This window comes from Bombus huntii, chromosome 6 (genome assembly GCF_024542735.1).
Source record: "Bombus huntii isolate Logan2020A chromosome 6, iyBomHunt1.1, whole genome shotgun sequence".
In the NCBI taxonomy this organism is placed as follows: domain Eukaryota; kingdom Metazoa; phylum Arthropoda; class Insecta; order Hymenoptera; family Apidae; genus Bombus; species Bombus huntii.
In genome coordinates this window covers 14,218,465-14,239,404 of record NC_066243.1, presented here as the reverse complement: position 1 = coordinate 14,239,404, position 20,940 = coordinate 14,218,465, and the positions used below count along the sequence as shown (strand labels likewise).

Below are 20,940 nucleotides of genomic sequence, written 5' to 3'. Positions count from 1 at the left end.
TCTTGGATAAATCATTCTATATCGTATTATTAATTATTAATTGTTTCTCACATTAGTTAGAATCCTTGGTTTATATGCATTTGCGTTAATGTGTTGTACAAGTTTTGGCATCGTGGTACAACGCAAATTATTATATTAATATTTAATATTTAACGAAGTAATCAAGCCATTTCGAACTAAAATTTGGTTTTTATATATGCAACGTTTAACGTGTATTTACATTTTCTGAAGTTGCTATTCTCCAAGTCCGATTTCTGTTCCAAGATATTCCGTTCGCGCGAAGAAAGATTTAATCTTTTAAAAAATTTGTTTCAACTGTCTGTCATTACTAAACATCATATACGATATTTAAATTCAGATAAATAAAATTCATATTCTCAACGGAGCACAACTATGTTATCGTATTTATTCGACGATTCCAATATAATTTTTCTATCTCGATTTCTATACTATGGAGATATATCGATTAAACGCAACGTACACGATCGTTGTCCGATAAATTTTCAAACCTGTTCCCCTATAGGCCGTATAAATTATGCCTTGACCAGTTCATTCAGTTAATCGAATATTACATGTAGGCGTCCCTGCGTGGGAGTAGCTCAATTTCCACGCGAAATAACACGCCGAGGAAAATGGGAAAATACCGTATATACGGAATAAAATTCGAAACACGATTTCCCAATGTAATTTCGACGATTCAAAACAAGTCCGTGAAAGCGTGTAACGAACAATCGAATCGGGAGAGTAAAGTACAAAATATACCTGCATTCCCGCTTAAAATTCTTAGCATAATCTAGTATTGTACAGTGACAAAAAAAAAAAAAAAAAAAAAAGGAAAAGAAAATGAGAAGCATTTGCACTTACATTTATTTTCCAGAATGCTTTTTATTTTTGTAGCATATTTTATATGTCACGAAACATTTCGTAACGATTTTCGTATCATTTTCTTCTCTTAATGGAATGCTTCTATCCCATTAATATATGTATGCTAATTTATTAGACATTTCGAAACGCGTTCAATATTGCAGATAATGTGCATGTTAGAGCAATAATTCATTGGATATCTTTGTGAATACCAGTGGCGAATGTCAAGTTTGAATAATACATGCTTGCTCATAAGGCAGAAAGAATGGAATGATAATGCAGAATATGATGTATTGGTTGTCAAAATCACGATAAGTAGGTAAACAAACGGCAAGAGAAATACTAAAGAGTACTTTACTACTGTTACGATTATTATTATTATTAATCTTCTTATTATTTAGCATAATTTAGTTCAATCGTGACAATCGTTTACCATACCATTGAATAATTTAAATAAGACAAGCATTTGCTAGAATAATGGAGAATTTGTCGAACATCGACGAAGAAAATATCTGTTGCAGAAGAATTTCTATTTTTATAATTTACAAGTTCCATTGAAAGTAAAACTTTTACTTTCAACAACTTTTCCCTGTACGTTCTCGCTAGAACTTACAATGTGAGAAATGTTTTCTAAGAGTTCCACGGTCGACGCGTTAAATAGAACCTGTAGAACCTGTTAAGAAGTTCTGTAACTCTCTCGATCTCCGCTATCGAATCATTCAGCGATTATTTTAGATAAGAATCACCATCGTTCCTTGAATAATACGTAACATTCTGTTTACTTCTTCGTCTAATAGTTCGTCTTCGAATTTCCTGTAAACGCGTAAAAATCCACAGCCTACCAACAATATCGATAGATCGATATGTAGCTGCATTCGAATATACTGTTTAAATATCTTCGAGTGTTTCTTCAGCACCTCACACGTTCCATCCACCTTAGATATAAATAAGAGAAAACGATGACGTTTTTCTAGCATAATGCATCGCAGGTGTAACGTGGCAAACGACGAATCGCGATGGATAACGAACGAATGGCTCGCAGCCAGAAATGCAAAACAGCTGTTTCGTAATACCGTGAGGCGGGCTTAATTAACTGGTCGTGTTAATTCGTTGAAACGGCGACAGGGGAGTCATCGAATAAGGATTAATCGCGTGTCCAATTGTCGTTTTCAGATTCAATTTCGCTATGAATTTCGAGGTTATCGGGAATTGGATTCGAAACGCAGACATCGAATCCTGTTCAATCGAAATTCCCCGATTCTGAAACTCGTCGCTTTCCCCATTATCCATATCGATTATAACGATCAGTACGAGTCAATCCTTTCTTTTTTCTTCTTCCTCTTTTTTTTTTTTTTTTTTTTACAAATTTCCCGCACAGCTAAAACTGCGTTATACCCAGCTGAAGAGTACGTTATTTTTTCAATTGTATTTCCAATCGTCGAAACTGTACGACTATCGATCGACGTTGAAATTGAGTGGATTTCAGAAGTGCCCTTGTTTATTTTCGCGATTGCTATCGAAAAAGATGTACATACGTAGCAGGATAGACTGACTACGGGCAACGCGATTTTACCATTGTTTTTTTTTTTTTTTTTTTTATCAGAATTTTTGTATTTCAATCGTGTAATTTGGTGTCTAAAAAGTGCAGTAGCTCCCGGAGAGGCGAAATTATTTAATCCACTTTTTTCTAACTCTTTCAAATTCATCGATCGAGACAAGCAATTTAATGTTTATTACATTCACGTTCGTTAATATAGAAAGTATACATATATAAAAAAGATAGTAGATATCTTTTATTTTCTATGTGAGTATATATATACTAACGTGTAGAATAAAAGGTATTTATAAGTATATATGTATATATATATATATATATATATATATATATATATATATATATATATATATATATATATATATACCTTCCATGACACATGGAACTCGAACAGAGGTAAATTGGGTCACAAAGCTGATAAAGAAATCGAAACTTCGCTCGGATACCTATCTCTCTATCAACCTGCGAATGCTTAAATTAATCCTTTTCTCGACTAAGGTCCAGCATACGTGTACGAGCCTCGGAATCGATAGGCCACACCAGTGAATCCTGTGTTATTCCGAATATTTGCCAGTTAATCGAATCTCTCGAATTTGTTATATCACTATTGATATTATATACTAGCATCATCATCATGGGTGCCATACTAAATATTTCACGTGGTATAATTTCCATCACAGAGAGGATTTAACGTGAAAAAAGTTAACAAGGCCAAGCATAGAAACGCCTGTTTTATCTGCACAAAACTACGTCATCGTATGATTGTACAGCAAGCTAAGGTCTTACGGGATTCGAATGGGTCGTGGCGTTCGTCTCCCTGGAACGATCGAGGAAACTTGTTCGTCTCAAGGGTTTTTATCCAACGAGAATAAAACAGCGTTATACGCGACAGGGTGGGTGTTGGGTCACTGGACCAATCTGGCGAAACCGAGAAAGACGAAGCGAGAGTTTAATAATTTCGATTGGTATGGACAGAAGGAGGATGGTCGTTTTTCCGAAATAAATTTCAACCAAGTATTTGATGAATTTGTTGCGAAGAATGATGCGCGAATATAATGCACCGCAGCTTTCATTTCTTTTAATTTAACTTCTACCTATCGCTTTACTCTAATCGTTATTTTCGCAAACGATAGCTAACATTTTCATCCGAGTGTAAAAAAACGAAATCTTCAATTTAGAAAATCTATCTATCTGTCATGCTCACGTTAAAATCTTGTTGAAATAAATGAAGTTCTACAGTGTGTCTCGATTCAACGTGAAAATCCAATTATACGGTGGTATCTGTGAGATTTTTCATTTTCGTAGACTCCGGATCTTCTCTGTATAACGCGATCCAATTGACACGAATAGACGGAAGATCTCGCGAAGATTCCTCCCGTGAATTGCCGAGCAATCTTCACTGGTACTCGGTCGCGTTCGTCGGCAAATAAAATTTCGCGCGTATGAGATTTAAGCGTGAATATTGGAAACGAGGAACAGCCATTAGACGCGTAGCGCGATGATAGCGAGCGTGGGAGATCAGCTTTAATTATCGCTCGAATATCGTCGACACGAGCTGAAAGTCGTTAGCTCGCGATTCTCTGCTCGCTGAGAAGATAAACGAATTTCCCTGAACAACTTCGACCAAAAAAAAAAAAAAAAAAAAAAAAAACGCACTTTCCTGTGACAACCATGAAACTGTAATTAGATTCTTTTGACCACGCCTCGCGCGATTCCACGTCGACGCGTCTCTTTCCCCGTTTAACTTCTTTTTCCTTTCATCCACTTCGCTCGTTCTTTACTTTTGTTACTTTCTACTTAAGTACACAGCGTTCACGACAATTTGTATATCACGTTATAAATAAGTTTTTCTATGTGCAAAATGAACGACTATCTCGTCCTGTCCTTAATGAATTTCTCCCTAAATCGAAGATAAACCAAAATCAAACAACATAGAAATTCTTCTGCTCGATATTAATTTGCTACCTTTTTACGTAACAATTTACCAACTAACAATGGATTGGAAAGTCACAAGCTGCAAGTCTGAGTTTTATAATTTCACGGTAGATAACGTGCGAATTGGCAGCGAATCTACAAGCGACAAATCTAACAAATAATATACGGATTAATAGGGCATCTCTGGAGGGCAAATACCACGAAATTCTATGGTCGACAATTAACAGCAAGACGAGATTGAATTTCTGGTATCAACTCGCCAAATGCACATTTCGGAGAAACAACGTTTCGTGGAACAAATTACACAAACCGTGCAATATCTCATTACACACACTGTCCGAAATGCGCCGATACACGTATAAAGCGATTGGCGAGCGTGATAATACATTACAGAACAGTCCATAATCCACTGGCAGACGTTCGTTCTTACAAACACGTGTGCCACGTCGTCTCACAAAAATCATCGGACCCGTTTGCCGAAATTTTTCCAATATCTCTATTCTTTCTGATTTGTTCGCTCTCTGGATAAGATCCAACCGTGTTCGAACAATTCTTATCTTCCTTGCATTATGTATTATCGCCGGTGTGCATAAATTTTCATCACGTATCGAGTATTGCACACGCGGTCGCAATAAATTTCGCGTTAAACCCCGGCGCCATCCCCTTTACGAACCGAGGCAGAATTGCTGTGAAATAGAAAAACAGCGGAAAGCAAGATCGACGAGTTTTAGCCCTCGAAGCGTACTACTACGGTGGCTGCAAAAAGTATTTACAAACCGTTTTATTTATTGTAGCCAGACTGCGAATTTTTAGGCTTCTGTAGGGAATGTGAAAGTGGAGAATTGCGCAGAATACGCGCAATATGAAAACACAATATAAAATATAAATAAAAGTAAAAAGAAACAAAAGTACGTAAAATAAAAATAAAGATATAGTGTTTTATAATAATGCTTGGTAGGTAAAATTAGTTTCTACGGAGTCTATAGGCTCGTAATTATATTTTTCGTTTCTTTTCTATCGCGTGCTTTTTTTTTTTTTTTTTTTAAATTATATCCTCAAAAATACGAATTTGATTTTGAGTCTGTTGGATCAGGAGAAGAATAGGCTTGTGAATCAAGCCTCGTTTTTAATGGATCGTATTTCTCTTTTGGTGTTGCGGCTTGATTTATAATGGTGCGTGTAAACCAGCCCTCTGGTTATTATCTTAACGATCTTAGTATAGTTTTCTTAATTTCGATTAGCTTAGTTTGTAGTCGAATTTCGCGGAGGTAGTCGGAGAATTCAATTATAAATTTTTCATTGGGTTTTCAATTACTCGGATGTATTCTAATTTCGATATTTAGGTTCGTTTATTTTTCGTTTATCGCTGAAATTGTACTTTGCGGATGAGAATTGAACGTCTGTGACCGGAAAAATTCAATCGACGTGTATCCCTTTTAATTTCGATTTTGGTATTCGTTTGGATTCGTTTCGTTTTTCATTTAGTGCTCGATTGTTTAAAGGTTGACCGTAAAACATTCAGCTTTATTCTATCCTTTTTGTTTTTAGTTAACTTGTACGAATAGTAGGTCGGATATTTCAATGGAAAAATGAAATTATAACGAGCAATTGGCCACAAATGGAATATAAACGTGGTCTCGAATCGAATAAAACATCGAGTATAGTTCGTTTAAACGTCAAATAAAAATATACAGTGAACCACTGTACGTAGAAAATTTCCAAATAGTTACAAACTTGTTCTACGGAAACGAAGAAATTCACGATCGGTTCAATGAAACTTGACAACATCGACACTCGAATACAACTAAGAATATCGTAGCAGCTGCGAAGAGTTGCGAATTAATGTTTCAAAGATGCTTCGTGTTCACGAGTTTCACCCTAAATTTGCTTCTCCCCTTTGAAACGTCCCTCGTATGTATAATTAATCGTGTCGAGTTTTTCCACCGGTAAGGGATATTAGAGAAATTAATTATTCATCGTGGCGATTGGGCTGCCGGCGGCCCTTCCACCGACTTTCTCTCGTGAAAGTTGGAAACGGTGTTAAGAGGCAAACTCGAAAAGAAAAGGAAGACCGTAATGTAAAGGGTGAAAAAATGGGACGTGTTTGAAGAACACACAGGTATAATATATATATATATATATATATATATATATAATATAATATATATATATATATATATATATATATATATATATATATATATATATATATATATATATATATATATATATATATTCTCTTGAAATAGTAACAAAGCAAGTATTTTAAGGGCGTGTGGTTTTTTTTAGTCATTCAAAGATCATTTATAGATCGTTATGTACGATCGAAGTATCTGTTTCGTCTAACTGGATCGTTAAGTTGAATTAATTAACAGAAGGATGTGATTTTTAGCCATGCGCTGATCGGTATGTTCGATGATGTAACGACGACGAGTATTTTATTAACACATTTGTTATTTTGCGGATTTGCAATGTTGAAGCAAATGTTTACGGCAAAATGTTAACCGCAGGCTATATTTTGCTTCTCGTATTTTTCTATAATATTTTTACAATATAATATTCCTTTACTATAATTCTTCTAATAATAGTATCTTCTATTCAATCATCTGAGTAGTCTGATATATCGTTAGATTTTCCTTACCAAGTAAAATCTTCCTGTTATAGTTACATTTCTTATTTTAATATGGTCGAAGTCGTTTACTTTCATTTTTCTTATCCGTAATCGGAAAAAGAAAGGGTAACAAATGCGCGAATTTTATACCGACTTTTTTATTTGGTCAGTCATTGATTAATGAAACGATAGATGTGAAACTAGCTTCAAAATTTTACTCTGTTTTCCTTTTTATAATACGCATCTGAATCACGTGCTTGCACTATGAACAAACCGCTAACTAATTTTAAAAGAAAGCAATTAACACCTGACGTAGTTAAGGGATGAAATAAGACAACGAGAGTGCACTTGGACCTCGATGGTTCTTGATAAACAATCGTCTAAATTTTCCACTCTTCGATATCGTGAAATTCTTACGCAACAAACGACGGTCTACGAAAAGAAGTTCTGCAACTAAAATTAACCGACCAGATTCGATTGTCCGATTATTATGCACGTTTCATAGGGTCGCAACGCAGCATCCAAATCGCTTCGTTTCTATGAGAATCGTGCGCCGTAGCCTCCTGATTGGTTTACGCCGCGAGAATTCACAAACTCGAATTCCGTAGACGTAATTGCCCGCGAAAACTGGGTCTCGTCGATTGTCCGCTGGCCCGAGCGCTGCTCTCGTGTGTTCCAGAGGGACATCTCGCGCTCGAATAATTCGTTTAAAAGCGTTACAGATAGGACGGAACAGAGGATCGAACGCTTGACAGCAATTTGAGTGTGAACATTCATAATATACTTCTTGTATAGTTCAAACGCGAAGATGAAAAGGGTTATTAATATAGCAAGGTCGTTGGCCCTTTGCCGCCAATGATCAGATTGATTTATCGAGTATGCAGCGACCAGATCGAGCATTGGTTCGTTCGCGGTAAAATCGTTTTTACGCGTCTTTTTCTGGTATTTTTCTAAACGTTTTAACTCTACGTTCTACAGGATTTCCCCTTGTACGGTTCACGTAATCGTTTAACGAAGATCGACGGTAACAGTTGGCAAATCAATTCTACAACCGAGCTCGTTAACTAGAAAAAAAGCGAAGAAGAAAAAAAAAAAAAAGAAAAACGGTGGTCGAGCAAATTTACCGGATTTATTTGCGCCCATTCGACGATTCGTTTCGCCTTTGCCGTTTGTGCCGAATGGCGGGGCGAACATCCGCGTCGAACATCGATTATCATTTCCATTATCGTCAATTCGCAATCAGACGCGCAGGCTGCACGACTGGTCGACCAGAAATCGATTATATCGCGCAATATTGCTGCGATCGTGGCCCTTCTCTTCCTCGCCAAGTCAGCCTATTAGATACGATGGTGTTCGTTTGAAAACCGCGGAAAGAAAGTTTAAATCGTCGCAGCATTGGGATCTTCGATCTCGGGAATAATTGCAACGCGTGGAAATATCGTGATGTATTTTGAAATCTGTGCACGTCCGATGAATTTTGTCTCTTCGCGGCAGGCAATAACAGAGCGAAATAAAGTGACGAGCAAAAGCGTAGACGTACTACGCTAGTTTTACGCGAAAAGCGATAATACGAATAGTTTTTTAATAATAGAATTAGGTGAATCTGATTAATAAAACGTAACAGTCTAGTGCCGTTAATATCGACGATATACGGAATATTTTTTAAAAATAGGGATTTGGAACAATATAATTTCGCAGGTTTTGTCAAAAACGGATAGAACAGCGAATAAATGTTTGAGAATTGATCGAATTCTCAACGAAAACTGATCGTTGACTATCTCACAGTCAACTGTTCGACACCCTAGCGTAGTCATTCTTCGGTTTGCGAATTGTTTGACACGCTTCATCCACGATGAAGCCACTTAAGCAAGACAATAAGAACAGTTTCTGTTCTCTTGTTAATTTTATCGATGAACACGAAATAGTATTTCGACAAAACGGTGACCCTAAACATACCGCAAAGGTAGGAAAAACCTGGCTCGAAAGTCCAAAGTTTTCCGTAACGAAGTGGTCAGTACAAAAAATATGATATTCGATCGATAATTTGTAGTCCACTGTGGAAAAAAGCTGGCAAAGTATAAGCTTTATGGGTTCACGAGTTCACCCACCCTCCTCCGTGAACGAGTAAACGAGAGGGGGCTTGTGATGTATGCATTCTCGGGCCCAGGGCCCCCTCTTGATATTAATTTTGAAAACTTAGTTCAACGAGCATAATTAAAGCGCGAGATTATAAACTTTGTTCCAAATCCATACTTTTGTAAAATATTATTTATATTGGGATTAATATACGGGTACATATCATGGACATATCCATCGAATAAATTATGTATATGGTAAGAGAATGACGTAAATAGTGGCATAACAGCCAATTAAAGAAAATCACAATAATTTAAATTATTTTAAATCGAAGTTCTCGTGTGTGTCGCGGATTGGGATGTTTAAGCTCGCACATCCGCACATGGAGTTAACGTGATTTTCAACCGGAAAAGGTGTTGATTATCAATGATACATGTGTGTTCATTGTGTTAAAAACACAAGTTTGTCTGTGGAAAAGTGTAAACACATTCCACTTGAATAAAAGAGAAGAACATATGCTTCATCCGCTAGAATTGTTTTGGGAATATTAATACGTTCCATTCTTAAATTCTCTTGCTTTTTGCGCTTTCTACTGATAACCTTAGAGTATAAATGTGCTAAGGTCAATAAAACTTAATTAATACCTCGTTTTGCAACACTAAGTTTTATTAACCTTAGCATATTTATATACATTCTAAGGCTATCTATAGAAAGGAGGAAAAACAAAAGAATTTAAGAATAGAACGTATTAATATTCCCAAAACAATTCTAGTAGATGAAGCATGTGTTCTTCTCTTTTATTATACAAGTGGAGTGTGTTTACGATTTTGCTCACCACTATATATAAAACAGAATCTCGATAATCGAATAATCGGACATTGAAAGACTTGGATAATACCGTAGTCTTCATAAATCGTATAATAAAATGATAGAAAAAAAAAAAAACATTTTGATAATTTAACGTCGTGCGTGTATTTAAGTTTCATTAATTACCTAATCAGGTGAAAGTTTGATCGATCGTTTTCGCAATACCTGACTATTTACACTTTCGTAGTTCTCGTGTTAAAATTTCGAAAGAGACAAAATAATAATAAAAGTTGGAAGCTGCACGGATAATACGAAACATTGATTAAACGGGGCTCGGATACCCGAGACTCCATCGTAATAGAAATGTAATAATAATTCGAACTTTATACGTATGATATCCCTTTGTTGTTATTTCAATATTTCTAATGAATTTCATTCCGACGTTTCTATATTTCTATGGCTCGTACGAGCTTCGCAAATTAAAAAGTTACATAAATACACGTAAATGCAGAGAGATATAACACACGTAACTAAAATTTATAGCCTTTTTCATTTTCCATTTTATTCCTCCCGAGGAAACAGGTACAAAAGGGATAAACGATGCGAAATAGAACGAAATATGCGATATTAACTCACCATGACCTATTAAATTTCCGATACACTGTCGCACGATATTTAATATGCAACATTCGATATTAAATCGATGAAATTTCCTTTTTTCTCAACAAAATCGTAAACGCGTATATATAGTTTCTCAATAAAAAAAAAAAAAAAAAAGAAAAAATTCACCTATTTAATAAAACTAATTTCCATGCGTTCCAACGTTATTCCTCGTCTTTTTATCGATCTCTTATTAACCCAGTAGAATTTTCTCCGCCTCTGATACAGAATCGAATCGACTAATAATTCAAACCTTTCGTCAAGAACTTTCTTCCCCATTTATTCAACGTTAGCCCGTTTCAATCTAGCGCCAATGAAAAAGACTTCCAAAGAAACGGAACCTAAACTCGTACGATCGGCCTCTCACGATCTCTCGAGTATCCACACTTCCTCGAAAGCATCTTCCAAACCTTTTTAATACCAGCGCTCGTTTCCATTCTCCGATCGATATCCTCTCACAAAAGGTAAATGACTAAAAAATAAAGAGAAAGGGAGAGAGGAAAAAGATGGATAAAAGTTTAACGAAGGTTCGTGACACCCCGTTGGAAAGGTTAAGCTCTGCCGATCGCACTGTTGCAAACTTTTATACCGGGATTAATGGTTATTTAATAGTCGAAGGCACACAGGCCTCGTTACGGAAACGTTCTTGTTGTTTTTCCGCTTGTATGAGTACCTAAAGCGATCTTCTTTTGAGAATCTTTAATTAGAAACACGCTGGCTTTGTTGGTCCCTTGTAAACGTTACGTCTCCGAAAAACGAGATGATCAATAAGCTAGACGCGGTGTTTTGTCTAGCTTCCTTTCTTTTCTGTTTCTTTTTCTCGTTTCTTATTTGCAAATTCTGGCGGCTGATATTTGTTGGGTTATTTAGACGACACCCGTACGATGTGTATAGGTATAAAGCTACGAAGCTCTGTGAATTATATTCCAAGCTTTTCTTCCCCGCGAATGTTTGGTCTTTTATCGGTAATTCGATCATTTTATTGGTCGATAATTTTATCATTTTCTTCAACAATTTTGTATTTCAATTATACCTAAAACATATGATCTGTCGTTTGATTTAAGCACAGCTTTCCCGTCCCTTTTGACTCAGATTTCCTAAACTTTGGCCACAGGCCAGTCATTTGATACGTGTCCGTTTCGCGGTTAAACTAAATGTTTAATATATATACATTAACATTTAGTTGATTAGTAACGCGATTAACGGTAACATATATATATATATATATAAACATTTAGTTTAACCGCGAAACGGACATGTGTCAAATGACTGGCCTGTGGCCAAAGTTCAGGAAATCTGAGGCGAAAGAGACGGGAAAGCTGTGCTTAAATCAAACGACAGATTGTCATGTTAAAAAAATCACGTTATTGTGAAGTGTACAAAGAAATCAAATGAATCTTCCATGGTAATGGCGGAGCTAAATATTTTTTATTTGACTATGTCATTAACATGGGAAATCCGTTTAGTTTCATAACATTGGATTTTAAAGTGTGAACAATCGCGAATAACGTTTGGAAAATGGCAATTATTCGATATCGTCCTAGTTGACGTGAATAGGCCGTGATAGTTGCGACTGTCCAGTGTGGCGGCCGGAGATATAGTTAGTGTTGTTACTTGTGGTTGATGCGCTAACTCTGGGGGTTTCCCGCTGGTGAGGAGCCGCCCGCTATAGGTTCTGCTGCTGCTGCTGGGGTACTGGCTGCATTTCTTCTCATTTATGTATCGTAGAAGAAAAGTCGCACGACTACGATGGTCGCCGGGATTCGAGAACCCGGGTCCCCTACGTTTGAAACCTTAGGCGCTAACCACTGCACTATCGTCATCCGGGACTAGTAAGTGTCGAGCGATGGTATTTGCTGTCGAGTGCCGCCACATAATAATCATCTAGTGGATGACCCTCTCATTAAATAAATTTTCCACTTGAAATTTCCCGATGTTATTGACAACATATCGATGAAACCGCGAGCCTCTGTAAAGAAAATTCACATTTTATTTATGCGAGCACAGAATTAATTTACACGCGGAGCAAAAATATTTCAAGTTTGGAAACATCAAATTTCATGCGTTAGTTAAATGTGCGTAGTATAAACTTCACAATTCGATCGTTTTATATATACAGGGCGTACGATCCGACTTTTTTTCGTAAGGAAACAGTGATTGGCATAAAAAAGATCAAAATAACGATGGAAATAATATTCGTGTCGAATAATCGCTATAGAGAGAAAGGACTAATCAATGGCTATTGAAACACGTTTGGATACGTTTCGAAATTCATCAACCAACATAGTGCGCCTGTTTAATCGACTCTTTTCCTTCTGTATGTCCTCTGTATACGGAAGGCGGCAGGATAATGGCTGGATCGAATTAATTTCACGGTAGAGTGAAAATGGAAACTGGAGGTAATTCCGTAGGCTCTGCTGTCCCACGACCCAGGATCTGAAGATTTTCTGGGAATTCGAACTTGTCCTGAGTCATTGTGTCCTCGAGAAACCCCCGTTGCGTGGAAAACTCTTTGGGCGAGTGCGATTTTGATGAGGAGAAAGATCTTAACGAAAGTAATTGATTCTCCCAATTTTTATGGTCCTCGATGGTACAATGACACTATTTCACGAGATAAATTGCGAACAAAAATTGTCATTGTACGCGAATCTACGGAAAGTCTACAAAAAAGATTATAAATTATTCGTTCGAATAACTTCGTGGCAGTTGTAGCGTTAAAGCGGTTAGAATAATCCGTGAACGGAAGAACGATTTTCTAAAATACTCTCAACAGGTCGTTTTTGGTAAAATCAACGTATCCAAGAGACAAAAAGCTACGAGACACGAGAGTTTCTGCGCTGCTATTGCGTTTGCGAGGGATGCTTCCATTGAACCAGTGGGACAGTTTCTGCTACGAAGCAAAAGCATTTACAGCTGCCAGAGGTAGAAACGCGGGATTAATTATACGTACAAATGGCCAGCATAGTTTTCGTGGCAGCCGCCGTAGTTTCAGAGATACATAAAGGCTAAAGGATACGACCGGTTACGGTTTGTTTCTTTTTCGAGTATTCCGAACACGTGGCATTTGGCTAGCTTCCCCGTTAATTTGTTAATGTCGCTTTTTCAAACATCGCCTCTGGCAATTAACATGACCGGTTGGTAAAAAAAGTTGGTTTACTCGAGGTGTAGGATTAGAAAATTTACGTAGAATCCTTTTCACGACTTCTGTTTGTGTATTTGCAGCAACAGACGGGCGTGTGCCCTCGTTATACGGCAAATATCTTTTGTGATAGTACTTGTACCAAGACTGAAGCTGGAGAAAAAGCGATAACAGATTCAGAAGCAGCAGAGAAGCTGAATGTCGGTACAAATAACGAGAGAGAGGGGTAGGTTTTATAAACCTGAGGCAAGAACAGATTTTTTGAAAAGTGTTGCAGAGAGAAAGTTTATCATAAATTGTATTAGGTTGTCCCAAATGTTTCTTTCGTTTTATAAGGATTTTGTAATAGATTTACAACATTTTTTGTTTTATATTATTTTATTGAATAATGTATGATGTTCTAATAGAACAAACTGGATCATACATAGTTCAATAAAATAATATCAAACAGAAAATACCGTGCACCTATTACAAAATCCTTATAAAACGAACGAAACTTCTGAGACAAGCTAATATATCGTAAGAGGATAATTAGTATTTTATTTGGTTGCCATTTGTGGTTTCACGGAAGGGTGAAGTTTCAAAATGTTTCAAACAGTTTGGTACTGTGCGACGCGGACTGCGAATTGTGTTGCGGCTATAGGAAATTAGATGATGCTAAATTGCCCAGAATGGTCATGATACGAGAAGGTGTATAAAGTATCCAAAAGTATAGCGCTTTCTCTAATACATGGCAATTCAAACGATTTTCCACCGCGAACTGTTCTAGTTTTTTTAATTATATTCTCGAAAATATGAATTTTCCTGAAAGCTGGCAGTCTGTATTTCATATTGCGTCATCGAGATAAAAATTTGACACAAAACGAGCAAGATGAGTGAGTCGTGTCTTCAATGTTACAAGAAATTCGTCGAGCGTGCAGACAGAAAGGTACGTCTCGGTTCAACGAATACAGATTCTTCTGGTGAATTTCGAACACTCTTGGGACTGATCAGAGTGACTTCCTAGTGGATTCTGCATTGCATCCTTTCCAGTTCGAAAAATAAGGAAACGAGGTCACGAGACCTTCTATGAAAATGTTTCGAGATCTTCAAATTTATTAGAGTTCCCGCGTTATTCAAAAGCAAACATCGTCGAATTATCTGAGCAATTAAGTTTTTTAATTTATTTTCCGATCGATACATAAAGATATCGTTGAATCATTTTTTGACTATTTTGTAATTATTTTAAGAATATTTCAAAACATTTCGAAAGATCTCGTTTTAAAATAGCAATTATTATACAGTCGCATATTTGTCGCAATATTTGTTAGTTCTTCTTTGCTGAATATTACACCATTCTTTAACTATTTTCCCCACCTTAATTCTCTCATTGTCTTAAATTGCATTTCTCTCGCATACGCACACCCTGCTCCTTCCACAGCAGCTCGTTGTCTCGTATTTAATCGTGTCACCCCTTTGTGTCGATAATTCGAAACGAAATTATCGCTTCCGCCGTAGGAAATTGACTCGAGCACAATGCTCGATGCTCGCGTCAGCGATGTTTATCGCAAATTACCGTGATAAATATCGGAAAATTGCGTTGGACAGGACCTTGACTTTTTGTCGATTTGCATCGAATAGAATGGGTCTATTAAAAAACGGGCAGAATGATAAAATCAACGATCGATCGAGTTTCTTTAATTCATATCTTTTCTTTTCTTTCTCTTTTTTTTTTTTTTTTACACCTTTACGAACGCGGTTAGAGAAATGGAACACGAACGTACATCTATTTTTTTTTTTTATTTTTCAAACATCGTAATACTCGTATTTTACTTTGATATTTTGCATATTTTTCCATATTACGTACAGTTCTTGCATATCTGCATATGTAAATTACCTATGAATACATGAACATTCGCAATCTAGTAATAGCAATTTAAATAATCACGTAATTGTTTTTATAAATTACATAATTCATAATGCATTATAATAATATATATTACGTATATTATAATAAAATACGTAATTATTATTTACTACTCGTAATAGAAATATCCATATTAAATATGTTGACTTTAATCATTTGCAATAACTGTTAATAATGATAATTCAAATAGTTAAATTATTAATATGATGTCCGAATGATGTCATGATAGATACGAATAATAATTACTTAACATTTATGAACGATGGTTTGCAACGTTGTTTGTTTGAAATAGATGAAAATGATAGCTTAAATAATAACATGATCGATAGAGGTCAGAATTTTGTACTTTATACGAACGAATTATTAGCCGTTTCTTTCCCGTTTCAGGTAAGCGATTAACGTATGCTGTTTCATTGAGTTAAATTAATGATTCACGCAAGTCTCTAGCAATTTTTCCTCCGCTTCCAGTTATTTAAAACTGCTTTGTCATAATGGCAGCTATTGTGGACGTGTTTCTATAGCCATGCAGCAAATAGCTCTTAACTTTCTCAATAACCATTCTAATAACTTTTAATATCGGAAGTTTTTAAATTTCGCGATAAATTTTTTAATTCACTCTGTACTTTTTTTTTTAAGAAATTATGTATTATTACAGTTCCTTGTTTCTCGGGCGTAATTTGAAAATTTTCCAAATGCGCAGAATTAACGCGAGAAAAGCTTGATATTCTGCCGTTAAAATCATTTCAATTCAATTCTCCTTAAGCCTCCCTAAATCGGTTTTCTAGCTTTTCAAATATTTTTCAAACGTTTCTTAGATATTTCTCTTTCTTCACATCCCATGGCACACGTACGTTTCAACTTCTTTTTCTCCTCTCAATTCTGATATTTTTTACAGTCCAATAGTTTTCGTTGCTCCAAATTTTCTCTTCCCTCGAACAGACTACGATGCTCCACTCCTACGATCATCTCGATCGGCAAATTTTCGCGAAAATAATCGGGAAATTCGTGGAATAACGGTGGCCCTTTCCGCAAGGAAAGCGTGATAAATTAACGAGAAGGCCTTAAAACAGACGACACTCGTGAACGTTAATTATCGAAGGAAAAGGAAGGAGAGAGACGAATGGGCGGGCTGACGAGCTCCATTTTCACGATGTTCACCGTAGTTAGAGGGTAATTACTGGTGGTACGGTTCGGTGAACGAAAAAATCATCGGGTTCTTTATCCTCGCTGGCTCGTTTTCATCGTAGATTGATGCTTTTGAACGCGTTAATCAAACATTCTGCGACCGATAGCCGTGTATCAGCTTGACGCCTTAATGCAAGGCACGGCGGTATAACAGTGAGAAATTTTTGATTTCATTTGTCGTTCCGAAGGGATACCACAGACGTTGTAGTTTTTCTTCTCTCAATTTGGTTCAATTAATTTTTATTTTTCCTTCCTTTCCTTGGTTAAATTAATTTTTATTCTCTCTCTATTTTATTTTATGTTAATCTGTGCTATTTGGTTTTAGAGATCTTTGATGTAGCCACAAATTTACCAAGGACAGAACGAGTATATTTTGATTAGCTGTTTTCGAGTAACTCGCTCGATTTTCTTTGAACGAGTGCGATTTTGATAAGGAGAAAAATCCCAACGAACAATTCATTATAGTGTGATCAATCGCGAATAACGTTTGAACATGACAATCTGTCGTCTGGTTTAAGCACAGCTTTCCCGTCCCTTTTGACTCAGATTTCCTAAACTTTGGCCACAGGCCAGTCATTTGACACGTGTCCGTTTCGCGGTTAAACTAAATGTTTAATATATATACATTAACATTTAGTTGATTAGTAACGCGATTAACGGTAACATATATATATATATAAACATTTAGTTTAACCGCGAAACGGACATGTGTCAAATGACTGGCCTGTGGCCAAAGTTCAGGAAATCTGAGGCGAAAGAGACGGGAAAGCTGTGCTTAAATCAAACGACAGATTGTCATGTTAAAAAAATCACGTTATTGTGAAGTGTACAAAGAAATTAAATGAATCTTCCATGGTAATGGCGGAGCTAAATATTTTTTATTTGACTATGTCATTAACATGGGAAATCCGTTTAGTTTCATAACATTGAATTTTAAAGTGTGAACAATCGCGAATAACGTTTGGAAAATGGCAATTATTCAATATCGTCCTAGTTGACGTGAATAGGCCGTGATATAGTTGCCGACTGTCCAGTGTGGCGGCCGGAGATATAGTTAGTGTTGTTACTTGTGGTTGGTGCGCTAAACTCTGGGGGTTTCCCGCTGGTGAGGAGCCGCCCGCTATAGATTCTGCTGCTGCTGGGGTACTGGCTGCATTTCTTCTCATTTATGTATCGTAGAAGAAAAGTCGCACGACTACGATTGGTCGCCGGGATTCGAACCCGGGTCCCCTACGTTTGAAACCTTAGGCGCTAACCACTGCACTATCGTCATCCGGGACTAGTAAGTGTCGAGCGATGGTATTTGCTGTCGAGTGCCGCCACATAATAATCATCTAGTGGATGACCTCTCTCATTAAATAAATTTTCCACTTGAAATTTCCCGATGTTATTGACAACGTGTCGATGAAACCGCGAGCCTCTGTAAAGAAAATTCACATTTTATTTATGCGAGCACAGAATTAATTTACACGCGGAGCAAAAATATTTCAAGTTTGAAAACATCAAATTTCATGCGTTAGTTAAATGTGCGTAGTATAAACTTCACAATTCGATCGTTTTATATATACAGGGCGTACGATCCGACTTTTTTTCGTAACGAAACAGTGATTGGCATAAAAAAGATCAAAATAACGATGGAAATAATATTCGTGTCGAATAATCGCTATAGAGAGAAAGGACTAATCAATGGCTATTGAAACACGTTTGGATACGTTTCGAAATTCATCAACCAACATAGTGCGCCTGTTTAATCGACTCTTTTCCTTCTGTATGTCCTCTGTATACGGAAGGCGGCAGGAAAATGGCTGGATCGAATTAATTTCACGGTAGAGTGAAAATGGAAACTGGAGGTAGTTCCGTAGGCTCTGCTGTCCCACGACCCAGGATCTGGAGATTTTCTGGGAATTCGAATTTGTCCTGAGTCATTGTGTCCTCGAGAAACCCCCGTTGCGTGGAAAACTCGTGGATATCTGGGTCAGAATTTTTACGTTTCATGCTCGTAGTCGTTGAGAAATAGATCGTTCTAATCGAAACTCGTACTAATTGACATGTTTCATGAAATACGAATTATCTGTAAGAAAACGCAAGAACTCGCAACTATTTGATAATCATTTTTATTATTTTTTAATTACATTCCTACTGTGCATATAATTTGTGATTTTTTTTCATTCGATGAATATTCTTTTTTCCATTAACTTGAAATTTACGTTCGTAGTAGATTAGTAAAAGTAGACAATTTATTTTCCAGGTAGTTTGTCGAAGTTTTCGAAGTAGAAAAGGAGGATCGCGTTATCGTGTATCGTTTCCTATCGATTCGTAGCACGGAGTGGAAGATCGATCGTAAATCCAGTCACGTAGTACGGTATAATGATCGTAGTAGGGGACAATTGCCGGAAGAAGCATGTTTGTATCACTTTGTCCCTTTGTATCGGTGTAATTCTAAAGAGTTAGGTATTATGTCACTTGTAGCCTCTTCCGTCACCATCGTAACGAGGATATCTCGTTGAAAATGGAAAACGTGGGTAAATTTGCACGCCTTTCGAAGCCACGCACGTTTACGTAACTTTTATACTCTTCAAATTTTCAACCTTACGTTTCGTATTTTCTTCTTCTTTGCTTTTGTAATTTACATTTATCACGATGATTTTTATTATTGGATAAATTATTGTTTCATTTACTGGATCATTCGTTTATTTGATTTTATCTTATGTCCGATAGTTTGTAATAGTTTTAAGTGGTATTTCGTTATAAGTTCGTCGTAATAAGTTCGTTTTTGAATTTTGTATGTATGTGATTCTTTTCTCAAACCTTATCAAGTTATAAATTATATATTCAAACGCTTCAGGAATAATAATCTATTATATAATTCATGATATGAATCCGTTGCCATTTCTTTAGAAACGTTTTCACTTTTATTCGTTTTTGCATTTGAGGAGGGATTATCTGCTGCTGCAAATCGACTAGACGAAGCTGTAGGCTCCTTTGTTGCAATTTTCTTTTCGGATCCAGCGATCGTCTGCCCGAGATGGATATCGTTTCCAGACTTTGTCGTTACATTCACTTTCGAATTAGGAAAAATATGATGCTGATTTTTGTTCCTTCTGTGGCGGATCGGTATCAACAGGACGCCGACTGGTCGAGGCATCAACGCGGAATCGGAATTGGAGTGTGCTTGTTTACGTTTATGTACGTTGTCAGCTACTGTCATATCATTAGCTGTTTCTTTATTATTCGATGAACTAGTTCCCGAAGGCGCACTGGCACTCTCACCATCCTTCCCGGATATCGGCTGTTAAAATTATCGCAATAAGTGTAAGAATCTTGCTCGGTAAATATTCCAAAAAAAGATATCGCCTGATGATAAATGATCCGATGATATAATTAACTAAGTCTTACTTGAAGTGCACGTAATTTATACGCATACATATCATCATTTATGTTTAGATTTGGAATAGCGGGACATCCATTGCCAATATCGTTCAAATGTAGTTTAATTGTCTGAAAGGGCTGTTGAAGAGCGTTGTTTATAAATATGCCATACGTGCTCTACAGATAATGTAACATCATTAAATGAAAGTATTATATTATGAAAATATATTATTCTACTGGATTGATTTCATTACGTAGTATGTACCTTTGAATCTGTAACATATAATTCATTTTTGTTATTAAAAAACGTACAGTGGCGATTCGATACTCTCCAACTATGGCATACTATATCATTTTCCTTGGCTCTACCACAAGTATACTGGAAACATACAAAAGACACAATGTTTTATGCACGTGAAACGTCCTTATTATTTGTTTCTCACACTGGAAATACTTTATTTATTCGTAAATACTGAACGTCCATGAACACGTAAATAAAAAAGTGGAACATAAATGAAAGATTCGTTCCAGTTACTAAACACATTGGACACTTAATATAATTATACTTTGCACACTTGTGTGTCCTTCGATTATTCAAAAATACATAAACATTCGCAGTCTACTCGTCAAATTTTGAAACGAACATTATTTTACAAGTATGTACTTGCTACTTGTATAGTAGAAGAGGAGGACATTTTATACTTACTGTATGTCCTAATCGATCTAGTAAAATTTTATTGGAGACATTTATACGACCCAATATAAGTAGATAATCGGTCTACCTTCCCCCTTTGTTTTTTACTCTTCTGTTAATGATCTTAAATTATAGATGT

General features: G+C 36.4%; 1 protein-coding gene and 1 long non-coding RNA gene across 11 annotated transcripts in view; both read left to right on the top strand.

The window, feature by feature from the left end:
• The window catches only part of LOC126866671 (kinesin-like protein KIF13B), a 175,672-nt gene that overhangs the window by 78,192 nt on the left and 76,540 nt on the right, over positions 1-20,940 (top strand). The gene's annotated exons all lie outside the window — the stretch shown is intronic.
• LOC126866689 (uncharacterized) lies at positions 7,199-17,993 on the top strand. Its single transcript, XR_007690005.1, has 2 exons — positions 7,199-12,074; positions 17,758-17,993. It is a non-coding gene; the product is annotated as an uncharacterized LOC126866689 (long non-coding RNA).